Source organism: Peromyscus leucopus, unplaced genomic scaffold (genome assembly GCF_004664715.2).
Source record: "Peromyscus leucopus breed LL Stock unplaced genomic scaffold, UCI_PerLeu_2.1 scaffold_841, whole genome shotgun sequence".
In the NCBI taxonomy this organism is placed as follows: domain Eukaryota; kingdom Metazoa; phylum Chordata; class Mammalia; order Rodentia; family Cricetidae; genus Peromyscus; species Peromyscus leucopus.
In genome coordinates, this window is record NW_023505774.1 from 55,945 (window position 1) to 68,903 (window position 12,959).

General features: G+C 55.2%; 2 pseudogenes; one reads left to right on the plus strand and one right to left on the minus strand.

Moving 5' to 3' along the window:
- The first annotated feature begins 1,839 nt into the window (after positions 1 to 1,839).
- LOC114710551 lies at positions 1,840 to 3,671 on the plus strand (annotated as a pseudogene).
- Positions 3,672 to 5,860: 2,189 nt separating this feature from the next.
- LOC114710533 overlaps positions 5,861 to 12,959 on the minus strand; it is a 103,272-nt pseudogene continuing 96,173 nt past the window's right edge.

Below are 12,959 nucleotides of genomic sequence, written 5' to 3' on the forward strand. Positions count from 1 at the left end.
CAGAGGTTCCGGCAAGAGGGGCAGTGCGTGGGAGGCTTGGGCAGTTCCATGGGAGAGGGTTGAAGTTTGAAGCTACACAGGACTGTATGACACCCTGTAAGAGAATAAAAGAGAACAAAGAGGACGACCTCAAGTCGGATAGTCAGTGAGACTCAGGTGTAGCTGCTGAGAGATGGCTTGCTGAGAGCCTGACTGAGGAAAGAGGAGGAAGTGAGAGGAATGGCTGACGTGTGCAGAAGGAGGAGTCTCACGGAGAGGCACTAAAGTAGGGTCTCAGAGGGAGAACACAGCAGGCTGCCGGCTCTTCAACACTTTCTACAAAAACAAGGTTCAAACACTTGGTTGGGGCCATGCCTATTGTATATTGTATAGACCCTCTCCTGGAAATCTGACATGTGCTGATGGTACTGAAGGTTTTGGATTTCTAGGCAGGCACATTGCAGACAGCAAGAGAGTTCCAGGTTAGCCAGGGCTATCAAATAGCACAGCCCCCCTTTAAAATAAATAATTGATGTGTGTGTGTGTGTGTGTGTGTGTGTGTGTGTGTGTGTGTGTGACTGAGGAATGGACCTAACTCCTTGTGTATGCAAAGGTTCTACCAACCAAGCAGTATCCCCAGCCCACTTAAAAAAAAAAAAAGAGAAAAGAAAGAAAAGAAAGAAACAGAAAGAAAGAAAGAAAGACAGAAAGAAAAATCTATTCATTGTTAGGTTTTGTTTGAGCCTTTGTAGTCGAAGTCCAGGCTGGCTTCAAATTTGCAGCCAAGTCCCTCCCTCAGCCTTCCTAATGAGGCTATGATGCTTCATTAAATATTCATTACAGCATCAGGAATGTCTAGCCTCCAAATTAATAAAGAAATTAGCTTCTTAAAATCTCCGTAAAGAACTGGATCACCGTAGAATGCGAAAAGCCACAGTGTTCAGTTAAGAGCACTTTGCTGCTCTTCCAGGCCCTGAATTTAGTTCCCAGCACCCAACTAGGCTCACAACTACCTCAAACTCTAGCTCCAGAGGATCCGAGGCTTCTGGGCTCCTGCACACGTGGTACATAAAGCACACGACATAAACGTAAGTAAAGACAAATTGGAGGAAAAAACTTGTATTGAACTGAGTGTAACAGTACCAGGGAGATGGAGGCAGGGGGATAGGCTTGAGTTCCAGACCAGGCTGGATACAGTGTGAGTGAGACCCAGACAGAACCAGAACACTCGATCATCCTTCCCTACCAGACACTCAAAGCCCGATCAATATGGGGTTTCTAGAGCTAAAAACATGGAGAAAAGAGAAATGCTGGCATTCTAGCATCTCAGACGCCGTTCCCTTCACTGTCAGGCAGACCTGTGAGCAGTCCGACCACCGAGACTGAGACCACATCAAGTCATCATTGTTCCAACAGGGGGTTGGGAATTAAGGAACTTAATTACAGTTACGGTGGGTTCATTTTTTTGTCAGTCAGGATCTTCTTGCTGTGTAGCTATGCTGACCTTCAACCTAGGATGACCCTGTTGGCCTCGGACTTGTGGGATGACAGGCATGAACTCAAGTTGGTCTTTCCTTAGAATTTTATCAACTTGTTATCGATCCGATCGTGATTTGATATTTTGTGTGTGTATTTTGAGACAGGTCCACATGTAGCCTTGCCTCAATTCGATATGTAGCAAAGGATGACCTTCAACTTCTGATCTCTGTAGACTGGGCCACACAAAGTCCCGCAGTGATAAAATGTCTATACCTGAATTGATTGGCCTGACCCCTCTCGGGTCGGGTCTGGCGCGCCCTGCTGCCCATTGACGCGCGGCCACCGGACCGCCCAGGCGGCGGAGGCCCAGAGGCTGCAGCTATGGCTGAGCCGCAGGAGCAGCTGCTGCAGCTGCAGAAGGACAACCGCGATGGCCGATTGCGGCAGGAGCTGAGGAGCTGGCGTGGGTGGAGGCCGAGAGCGAGAGCCTCACCGGGCGCCTGGACGAGCGCGCGAGCGTGAGCGCAGGTGCGAGGGCACCGAGGCCCGGGGGCAGGCTGGTGGGCAGGCTCGGCCCCGGGCGGTGCGAGCTCAGCCTGGAACTCTCAGGCTGGCGGGGGATCCCAGAGGATCCTGCGCCCGACTTTCATCATTGGCCAATTCGCCCGCCCGGCAGCCTGCAGCGGAGACGAAGCCAAGCGTCGCGGGCTATGCGAGGGGAGGCGCGCGAGGCGGCGCGGGAGCGCGCGGAGCGGCTCGTGGGCTGCTGGAGGCGGCGGAGCAGCACCGGCTGGACCTGGTGCGGGCAGGAGCAGGAGGCGGGGCCGGGGTGGCGAGGCGGGCGGAGAGGCATAGACAGCCTGGACCCTGTCCGCAGGAGCAACACAATCGGCAGCTGCAGGAACAGTGGGAGGAGCTGTCCAGCCAGGTACGTACAGAGGGTCTCAGGTCACGTCCTCGCCCCCAAGTCCCATAAGCCAGGCACTCACACGCTCCGTTCCCAGCTCTTCTACTATGGAGGAGAACAGCTGAGTCAACAGCGAGCAGATCAGCAACTGGGGACTCAGCTTATGGCCCTGCAGGTACTGGGGCGGGGCTGTGGGCGGGGCCTGGCTGTGGGCGGGGCGCGCTGGCGTGGGTGGAGCATCGGACCCGAAGGCTAGGGACCAAGCCTCGGGCACAGCGGTGTGCGAGGCTTGCAGGTTCTTGACTTCACTTGGATCCTCCCGAAGAAACACCTGGAGCTGGCAGAGGCCAAATTCACCATGCAGGCAGAGGGCCTGCGACAGGTGCGAACGGCGCTGGCCTCTGAGGGGAGGGCTCGTGGGAGAGCGTGTCCTGGTGATGCTTATCCAAGGGGTCCCCACCCTCTGCCGGCTTCTAGAGCGCGCAGCGTACGGAAGAGGCCTGGGCCAGCTTCCAGGAGCAGAGTGGAGTCCTGCAGGTGCGGCCCCGCGGTTCTGAGAACCGGCCACTCCCGAATGCCCCGCGGCCTCATCCTCCGCCCTGAGTCCCTGTTGCCCCCTCCAGGAGCTGCAGGGGAAGGTGATGGAGGCCGCGGCTGCGCTGGATGCTACGAGGAGGTGGCTCGGAACCGTAAGGGCTGAGATTAGGGGGGACGGCAGGGCAGCGCCGAGCCGGCCGGTGGCCCATCTCCGTGCCTGTCCTGCAGGTGGAACTTGCAGCCTCGTCCGGTGCAGGACTGCGCGGTCACTCATGGAGGAGGTGGCCAGGGCTGATTGTGTGAGCGCGGGTCGGGGCGGGCTGGAGCTGGAACCCACCGCTAGGGGGGACCCGCTCTCTTGGGGAGAGACTAGACTTGGCTAGAGCCTGGCCGCGGCCCTTTCTCTGCAGGAAAAGCGGCTGTTCCGCGGTGCGGGCGCGGGAGCATCAGGTGAGTGGCTAGCGGGGGGTCCGGCGGTCCGGGTTCGGGGTCTCGGAGCCAGCACCCACGCGTGCGTTGCTGGTTCCTCAGGCTATGGGCGCTGAGCGCACTGCAGACGCTGTTGCTGCTCCCGCTGGGCTTCCTGGCGCTGCCGCTGCTCTACGTGGCGCTGGCAAAGCCCGACTCCGTGGGCCCGGGGCTGTCCAGCGGTCTTGGCTCGGACGCGGTCTTCCGGCGGCTGCGCTACACGCTGTCGCCTTTGCTTGAATTGCGCCCACGCGGACTGCTGCCAGCCTAGAGCGAGCATCACGCTGGCTTCGGCCGCCTACCTCTGTCTCCCTTGTGGTTTCTGGGGTGCCTGCCTGTGTGAAAGGGGGCGGGGTGGGGCTCGTGTGTTCCTATGGCCCAGCGACCCCTTGTCACCCGGGAGCGGGGGTACCTGTCCGCAGCGGGGCTGCTCGGGTGCCCAGGCTGTCCTTTCTCACAGCCCTCGCTGCCAAGCGCCAGCCTCATCCCCTAGGGAGTCGTTTGCTACCGTGAGCCTGAACTTTGGGCAGGATGGATGGTGGCCTGTCAGGTCCCCTCCGTGTGTGTGGATTATTTTCCCGGGGTGCGCATTTATCCCAGATCCCCCAACATTGGGGTTCCTCTGGGCAGGTTCGAGTTCGCCAAACCCAAACTTCCTCACAGCATCTAAGCTCACTGATGGTGCTAGCAGTATACGAGGGATGTCCTGCTTAGCGGGAACGAATCTGGGTTGAACTTTGACCCTAGGCATATAAGCTTCAAACTACTTATTTGGAGGTGGGGTCTCACAGTAGGCGTCCCGGCTTTGAACTCAGTGTAGCTGAGTGATCTTGAACTACTCCTCTTCCTACCTCCACCTCGCCAGTGTGTGGATTGCAGCCATGAGCCACCCACCAGGTGTCGTTGATTCTGTCCTGGGGACTGGACTAAGCATTTGTGAGTGCTGAGCTATCACCATGGCATTTAAATAAACACCTTTTCTGATAAGTTTTTTGGCAACTCGCTTAATGGCCGACAAAATAGTCTATAAAGATGAACACAGAGAAAGCACTTGCTGTAGTTAAGGTTAACCACATCCAGCAGCCTATTAGTTCTATCCATTGGAGTCTTCAGCTCCTTGGCTGGGGCAATGGCTGTCTTGATCCCAAGAACCCATGTAAAAAAGCTGGATGTGGTGGTGGTGTCCGTGACCCTAGTGCTGGGGAGGTAGAGATGGGCATGTGAGTGAGCTCCAGAAATCGGGAGACTGTCTCAGGAAACTAAGCGGGGTGGCTGGAGAGAGGGTTAATGGTTGAGGGCATTTTGCTGCTCTTTTTTTCTTTAAATTTTTAAAATTTATTTTTATGTGCATTGGTGTTCTGCTGCATGTGTGTCTGTGTGAGGGTGTCAGATCTGGTAGTTAAAGACAGTTGTGAGCTGCCATATGGGTGTTAGGAATTGAACCCGGGTCCTCTGGAAGAACAGTCAGTGCTCTTAACCACTGAGCCATCTCTCCAGCCCCCATTTTCTGCACTGGGTTCAGTTTCCAGTATTCAGGAAAAAACACAGTTGTTTGACAACATCCTGTAACTGTTCTGGGGATCTGATGCCCTCTTCCGGACTCCTCACCGAGCACCAGGTATGGCCACGGTGCACAAACTACATGCAGATACTCATACACATAAATAATCTTACAAAAAAACAAAACCAGCAGGCGGTGGCGCACGCCTTTAATCCCAGCACTCGGAGGCAGAGGCCAGCCTGGTCTACAGAGAGAGATCTATGAACACAGAGAAACCCTGTCTAGAAAAACAAAACCAAAACCAAACAAAAAGCAAGCCTGGGAGTGGCCGGGTCACAGGCCCGGGCTGCTACTCTTTTTTTTTTTTAAAGATTTATTTATTTATTTATTATGTACACAGTGTTCTGCCTGCACATATCCTGCAGGCCAGAAGAGGGCGCCAGATCTCATTACAGATGGTTGTGAGCCATCATGTGGGTGCTGGGAATTGAACTCAGGACCTCTGGAAGAACAGCCAGTGCTCTTAACCTCTGAGCCATCTCTCCAGTCCTGGGCTACCACTCTTAGGCTCACTTTTATTTCTCAGTTTCATTCTTGCCCTACAAAGTCCGTTCCCATCTACTGATTGACACTTTCATTTTGGGGGCTGTTGGAGATGGGCCTAGTGCATGTCAGGCAAGAACTTGAACCACCAGACTACAGAGATGTGGAGACACAGGCCAGCCTAGTTAAGTCTCCCCTTGGAGATGCCTGAGGCATTAGTCCTGGTGGTCACAGCCTGGGGTTGTACAACTAGGGTGCGGTGTTTGCCCATGCACAGGCCCTGGGTTTGATCCCCAGCACCCAAGCCAGACTCCTCAAGTTAGGTGTGACTTGAAGGATCAGGAAGTCAAGAGCAGCTTCAACCACAGGCCAGACTTGAGGCTAGCTGACCAAGCAATGCAGCACATTTGGGATTTTTATTTTCTCCAGTTTACACAAGAAAATACTTCATGTACCTATGTAGTAAGACAGGCGAACAAGTAAGGATGTGTCCAGTGCAAACAAGACTCACACCTGTGCACACAGCACCACCACACGCGTGTCAGGCTCCGGAACCGAAGCTGCAGGTGGCGGTCCAGCCCCGTGCCCAGGCTGTGCTAACAGTACGAGCTGCTGGGCAGCCGAGGCGTCAGCTGCCGGCCCATCAGTAGGGGATGTCGTTCTGGTAGTACTGGATCATGTCGTAGGTCCGGCTCCTGAAAGGCCAAGTGAGGGAGTGAAGACCACCTCCTGGGAGCCCCGTCCCACATGCGCGCCCTCGGGAAGGCTCAGGAATGGCGGGTGACTTGCCTGTTGCTGAGGAAACAGCTCTGGATGACCTTCATGATAAAGTTCGCCGCTTCTCGCTCTGTCATGTTAGGGCTGAACCTGTGTCTGGGAGAGATGAAAGGGCATTTGTGGCAATCTGTTCCGCCAGGTCCCTTCTGGTGTGGCCTAGTGTGGTCCCTGACCCTTTCCAGAAACTGGTAGGCCACTTGGGGAGCTCAAGGCCATCTTGCTATCCAGGAGCCCTGTCTGCTTTGTGGTTCTAAGCGTCCATAAAAGGTTTCTAGGTGGGGCCCCAGCACATGGACGGCCCTTCCCCAATGGCACCTACTTCAAAAGCTTGATTGTCTGGCCTCGGAAACAGGGCAAGCCTGTGTCCAACATGAGCGTGACCAGGGAGACGACTGCATCCATGTAAGGCCTGTGGAGACAGCAAGCGGGGGAAAAGGCCAGCTTGAGCTGGGACCGGCTCAGTCTTGTGACCCACCTGTCACTTGCCCCCAGGCTGCCCACCGCCCTCAGCCAAGCTCACGCAGTCCTTCCCGTCCCCAGCACTCCAGGCTTCCAGCTGTGGTTTCAAGGATGCTGTTTGGTGTTAACCACAGTAGCATGTGGGATGTGGCAAAGTAATACTCCATCAACACCTAGTTGGTGCCAATCTCTACCATGTAGCTTTGGAGGTGTGGGCTATGGTGAAGGGGTGGCCAGGAAGTCGGGGGGCCAGGCTGAAGGGTGCTGGCAGATGATGATGTCAGCTATGGGGGACTACAGAATGTGGCTGGCACGTCAGACTGGAAGTCGCTCACAAATGTAGGTGACCAGAAGGCACCTTCTAAAGATTTATCACCAGGCAGTGGTGGCGCACGCCTTTAGTCCCAGCACTCGGGAGGCAGAGGCAGGTGGATCTCTGTGAGTTTGAGGGCAGCCTGGTCTAAAAGTGAGTTCCAGGACAGCCAGTGCTGTTACACAGAGAAACCCTGCTTGAAGAACAAACAAAAGCTGGGCAGTTGTGGCGCATGCCTTTAATCACAGGCAGATCTCTGTGAGTTCGAGGCCAGCCTGGTTTACAAAGCAAGTTCCAGGAAAGGTGCAAAGCTACACAGAGAAACCCTGTCTCGAGAAAAAAAAAAAAAAAAAAAAAAAGAAAAAAAAAAACAAACAAAAAAGTTTTGGTTGTGAATCTTGCCTTATTAAAGAGATGGCTGAGCCATCTCTACAGCCTGAGCTACACAGTGAGGCCATGCATGTCTCCAAACACAATTCATGTGTGTCCTGTGTTTGAGTGTATGCATGGATGTGCAGGTGCCTCAAGAGGCCGGAGTGGGCAGCGGGTCCTGGAGCTGGAGTCACAGGTGTCCGTCAGCCACCTGATTCTCTCCAGGGCGCATGGATCTTCTTTCCCACCTTGATGCCCCCCACATTGCCCACGGGCTCACCGCACAGCCAGGTAACCTCGGACACACATCTCCATGAACCACTTGAAGGGTGTGGCTTCCATCTTGCCCCCCATAATCATCACCATCTCATCTGTCAGCTTGATGTCGGGTTCCCAGCCAAGGTTGCCGCCCGGTGAACTCTCAAACATGAAGCCAAAGTCTGCAAAATCCCAAAAGGCTGCCTGGAACTGGGGCCCGAGTGAGGTCGGGTGGGTTAGTTCCTGCAGAGGAGGGCTCGGCCACACATGGCCAGAAGTGGGCGAGGAAGGAAGCAGAGCCACCCCGCCGGCGGGCTTTCCCGTCCACCAACAGCGTGGCTCCGTTCCAGTCCCCGGCTCCGAGGGCTGGCTACTCTACAGCACTCTAACGGGGCTCTGGGCACCCGTGCGCTCTAAGTGGGGAAGGGAGAGTGGTGTGGCGCAGCCGGCTGACCGATGTGGATGATGTGGCCCTTCTTGTCCAGCATGATGTTGCCATTGTGCCTGTCCTTGATCTGCAGCAGGAAGAGCAGGAGGCTGTAGGCGGCCATGCTTCGGATGAAGTTGTAGCGGGCCTGTGTGGAGAGGGCTGTGGTCTCACTCTGCGCCCCACCTTGGAGGCGGGGCCACAGCAGTGGCCCCGCTGTGGAGCAGGCAGCAGCCTCCCTGCACCCTGTGGCTCTAGGAGAAAGCTGTGGGGGCTGATGGGCTCCTAACAGAGGAAGACAGAGGCAGACAGTGAGCTGAGGCCAGGGGCCAGCTACCTGCTGGAAGGCTAGGGTGGACTCGTCCCATACTGGCGTGTGAAGTAGTCATACATGCCGAAGTCAGTCTGGCGGCCCAGCTGGTCTCGGGAGGTGCAGTCCGGTATGCACTCAATCACCACACTAGGAAGGGGAGGGGAGGGTCAGTTAGGTGGGAACTGTGGCGTGGCTGGTGACCTCTTTGCCTGTCATGCTCCAGGAACTCACCCCAGGGCAGTGGCTACCACCCGGTAAGGAAACACGAAGAGGTCCAGGCCAACCAGCTGGAAGATGTTCTTGAAGAGGTCGATGATCTGCAGGGCTAACATGTCCTGGACCGGAGAAGACACAGGATGCAGTCAGGGTCCTCCCCTCAGCCCCGGACCACTCAGGGACTGGTGGCCCTTGAGGCTCACACAGCAAGGGAGGGGCAGGCTGCAGTCTCACTGCCCACCGGGTTGGGCTGTCACAGATTGCCCAGAGGACGTGTGAGTGAGGCCCTCCTTTGGCACTAATGGCGCAGGGTGGCCCTGGGAGGAGGGTTCTGGGTCTGCTCTAAGGGCGCCACAGCACCTGAGTCGTAAAGTGAAGACGAGGGTCACGTTTCACAGCATGGGGCTCTTTGGTGTCACTAGGGAGAGCGCCTAAATAAGAGAGGCCCTGACAGCGTCAATAAGGCCAGCCCTGTCACCTGTCGGCAGTCATCCCCCACTTTGAAGATGGCTGCCTGCCAGCAGATCTTCTTGCCGTCAGCCTCCTGCCCACGGCACTCATCCTCAGCATCTGAGCGGCACTGCAGACCTGTGGTGGGGGAGGGGTGCTGTCTGTTAGCAGAGGGCAATGACGAGGTCCCTGGGGCCCGAGAGGACTAGGATCTTGAGAATCGCTTCTGCAAAGCGCTAAGGGACTCCAAGAACATGCTGTCACAGAACCACAGGGCCAGGAGTTTCCTAAGAACGTAAGGTTTACAAGGAACGGAAACAGAGCCCCCTGCAGGCCAAGCTGAGTACTCAGGGCTGAAACAGCCAGGCCACTGAAGACATACCCACATTGGCCTGTGTCCCCAGAGTTCATACCCCAAATCACAGCTGGGATCTCATTTGGAATAATTGAAGATTATAATAATTGAAGATGCAATCATGTTAAAAAGAGTCATACTAGATGACAAGTGTCCCTTTTTTTGGTTTTTTGGGTTTCTTGGGCCACCACCGCCTGGCGACAAGTGTCCTTTTAAGAGAGACTTGTAAGACCACACGAGACAGGCAGAGATGGAGTGACGCTAAGTAGCACCCCCCCCCCCCCCCATGGATTGCTACAACCACAGGAGGGATGAGCCGGAGAAGCCCGCCCAGAACGTCCCTCACTGGAGCACGCCCTTCACATGCCAATGTCAGCCTCTGGATCTGTGGGCTGCACACCTCTCTGGGTGTCACTCAGACTACGCTCTTCTGTACGAGCCTGGAGCAACTAGTGGGCCCTACAAAGCTCAGTGACGGCTCAGGATGGGACTTCTGGACTCCAGTGATGGGCAGCAGATGCACGGCAGCCATCTTTTATAGGATGCTCGTAACATGCCAGCACCAGTGAGCAGGGACACCCTCTACTGCAAGGGGCTCCTCACTGACCTTCCTTTTCAAGCTCGCTCACTCCACATCGCTTCACCTTAAACTTGGCCAGATACGGTGCTTTGGCAGCACTGAAAGAGAATGTAGACGTGAAACAGAGCCGGTGGAGGCTTCCTAGGGGGGTGGGCAGAGTGCGGGGCAGGCGGGCACTCACCTCTGCATCGGGGTTCCCGACTTATAGTCAATGTCTAACACAATTGCTTCAGGGTTGCTGGGCAGGTAGCAGCCTGGGTGGGAGCAGAAGAGAGGTACAGGGAGCCACACGTCACCACACATCACCACACGTCACCACACGTCACCACAAATAGTCCCCAACATAGGCTTCACGTGCAGAGCAGCCTTATGAGGACGCTGACGTGTCCTGTGCTCACTGTAGGTCTGCCCTTCATGACTCAGACACTTTCATGATCCATCGAGTCAGCTATCAAAGAACCCGTCTCCTCCCAGGAGGTACTTTTCCAGAAGGTTCTGGACCTTAGCTTTGTGGCAAGTGCCCTGGCTGCTGCCTGGTCAAGTCTCAATGGAGACTCCCAGAATGCTCTCAACACACTCCTCCTCCCCTGTGTGCTGTGCAGTCAGGTACTCCCTTTCCTCGGTGTGGTGTTTGAATAGGAACGGCCCCCACAGACTCATCTGTTTGAATGCTTGGTCACTGGAGTGGGATATTAGGAGGTGTGGCCTTGTTGGAGGAAGTGTGTCACTGTGGGGTGGGCTTTGAGTCTCAGAAGCTCAAGCCAGGCCTAGTGGTTCACGGTTCTCTTTCTGCTACCTCTCCAGCACCATGTCTGCCTGCACGCCACCATGCTTTTTACCATTACAGTAACAGACTGAACCTCTGAACTGTAAGCCAGCCCCAATTAAATGTTTTCTTTATGAGTTGCTGCGGTCATGGTCTCTCTTCACAGCACTCAGACACTCAGTAAATGTGTCCATGAAGCAGACAAGAGGAAGTTCATCCTCTGGGGTCTGATGATGGAGGCCCTAAGTGTGTGATGTGGCCGGTCAAGCCCTGTTTCCACACCAGCCCCACCAGGGAGGACGCCGCCCTCTTGCCTCACTGGCCCCCACCGCCAGCTTACCAGGCTGCACTTTCACCTCAGACAGAGCTGACAGACAAGCCTTTTTTCTTTCGTCCCCTTTAGGGTAGGGCCTGAGAAACAAGACAGAAAGACTCTGGACATGCTGGCACACAGCCGTGACCCCAGAGAGCCCAGGGTGCTGCTGCTGCTTCACTGACGCCCACCACATCTGGCTCCACCAGGCTCAGCAAACCTCCATAGCAACGCCTGCCCGCCCTGCATTCCTCGGAGAAGCCACATGGCCTGAGGGTGGTGGGGCTGAAGCGGAGCCCCCACGTTTGCGGGGTGTGTGCTGCTGCTGAGGCACTGAGAGCAGGTGGCTGTGGGGCGCCCTACCCAGTACTGGGCTGAAAAGGCCACCTCTTTTCTTTTCTTCTTCTTCTCTTTTTTTTTTTTTTTTTTTGGTTTTTCGAGACAGGGTTTCTCTGTGTAGCTTTGCGCCTTTCCTGGAACTCACTTGGTAGACCAGACTGGCCTCGAACTCACAGAGATCCGCCTGGCTCTGCCTCCCGAGTGCTGGGATTAAAGGCGTGCTCCACCGCTGCCGGCTGAAAAGCCATTCCTATAACTTACTGTCTGACCTTTGCTGGTAAGCCCCTGGGACCTGGCTCAGCTAGGGTGAGGTTGAGGTAACTGCAACTTTGTTATCAGGTCATGATTGCCCTGGAAATGCACCTCTCTGCAGAGTTGAATCTGGGAGTGTTCCCCAGAGGCCCACATGCTAAGGACAGTTCCTCACCTTTAACTCCCCAGTAGGGCAGGCATGGTGGCACACGCCGTTAGTCCCAGCACCCAGGAGGCAGAGGCAGGAGGATCTCTGTGAATTTGAGGCCAGCCTGGGCTACAGAGTGAGTTCCAGGACAGTCAGGACTGTATAGAAAGATCCTATCTCACCCCCCCACCTCCAAGAAAGAAAAAACCTCTCCAGTGAGTTTTAGGTCACTGGGGCCGCAGCTTTGCAGGGGCTTATGGGAGAAAGAGCTTACTCATTCTCTGTCTCTGCTACAGCTGTCGAGTGCGCTTAGCACACTATCACAAAGAAGACATCATATTGTTCCCCACTTCCCCTTGTGTGTGTGTGTGTGTGTGTGTGTGTGTGTGTGTGTGTGTGTGTGTTGTCTTTTGTTTTTATGTTGCTCTGACTGTCTGGGAAATCACCATGTAGGTCAGGCTGGCCCCAAACTCACAGAGATGCACCTGCCTCTGTCTCCCAGGTGCTGGGATTAAAAGTGTGCGCCACCATGCCCGGTTCCATTGGTCCTCTTACACTGATTGTCTCGGTGCTGTAAGTGACCTGCTTCCCCACCTTCTGTGTGTGGGTCAGGGGCCTCAGGGAACGCGGCAGGGAACAGCCCGCACACACCGAGGGCAGGTTAGGGAGTGGAGGGAGCCGGGAAGAACTGTGCCCAGTGCTCTTTTCCCTAGGTCACCTTGGGCAAATGTCAAATGCCAATGATAGTCTGCCTGTCTCATGCTAATAGGTAATGCCCCGAAAGCCACCAGAGTGGAGACCCTCGGCTAACACGGCCGGGGTAGGAGGGGGATGAAGACAAACATCTCAGAAGCTGTCTCTCAGCACTTACTTGATGATATAGCTGAGACGTTGGTGATCTTGTTGAAGAAATCAAATTCCCGTTGATAGAAATCTTTGCTGGCCCGAAAGGGACCCTGTGATTTCTTCTACTAACTGCTCCAGAAGGTCACCGATGTCAGCTGAGGAGACAGAGACGAGTTTTGAAAGAAAACCCTCAGCCAGGTAGTGGTGGCACACGCCTTTAATCCCAGCACTCAGGTGGCTATCTGAGTTCGAGGCCAGCCTGGTCTACAGAGTTCTAGGACAGAGAAACCCTGTCTTGAAAAAACCAAACCAAATAAACAAGAGCCCTTAAGTATTAAAGATGTTTGTTTGCTAGACAGTC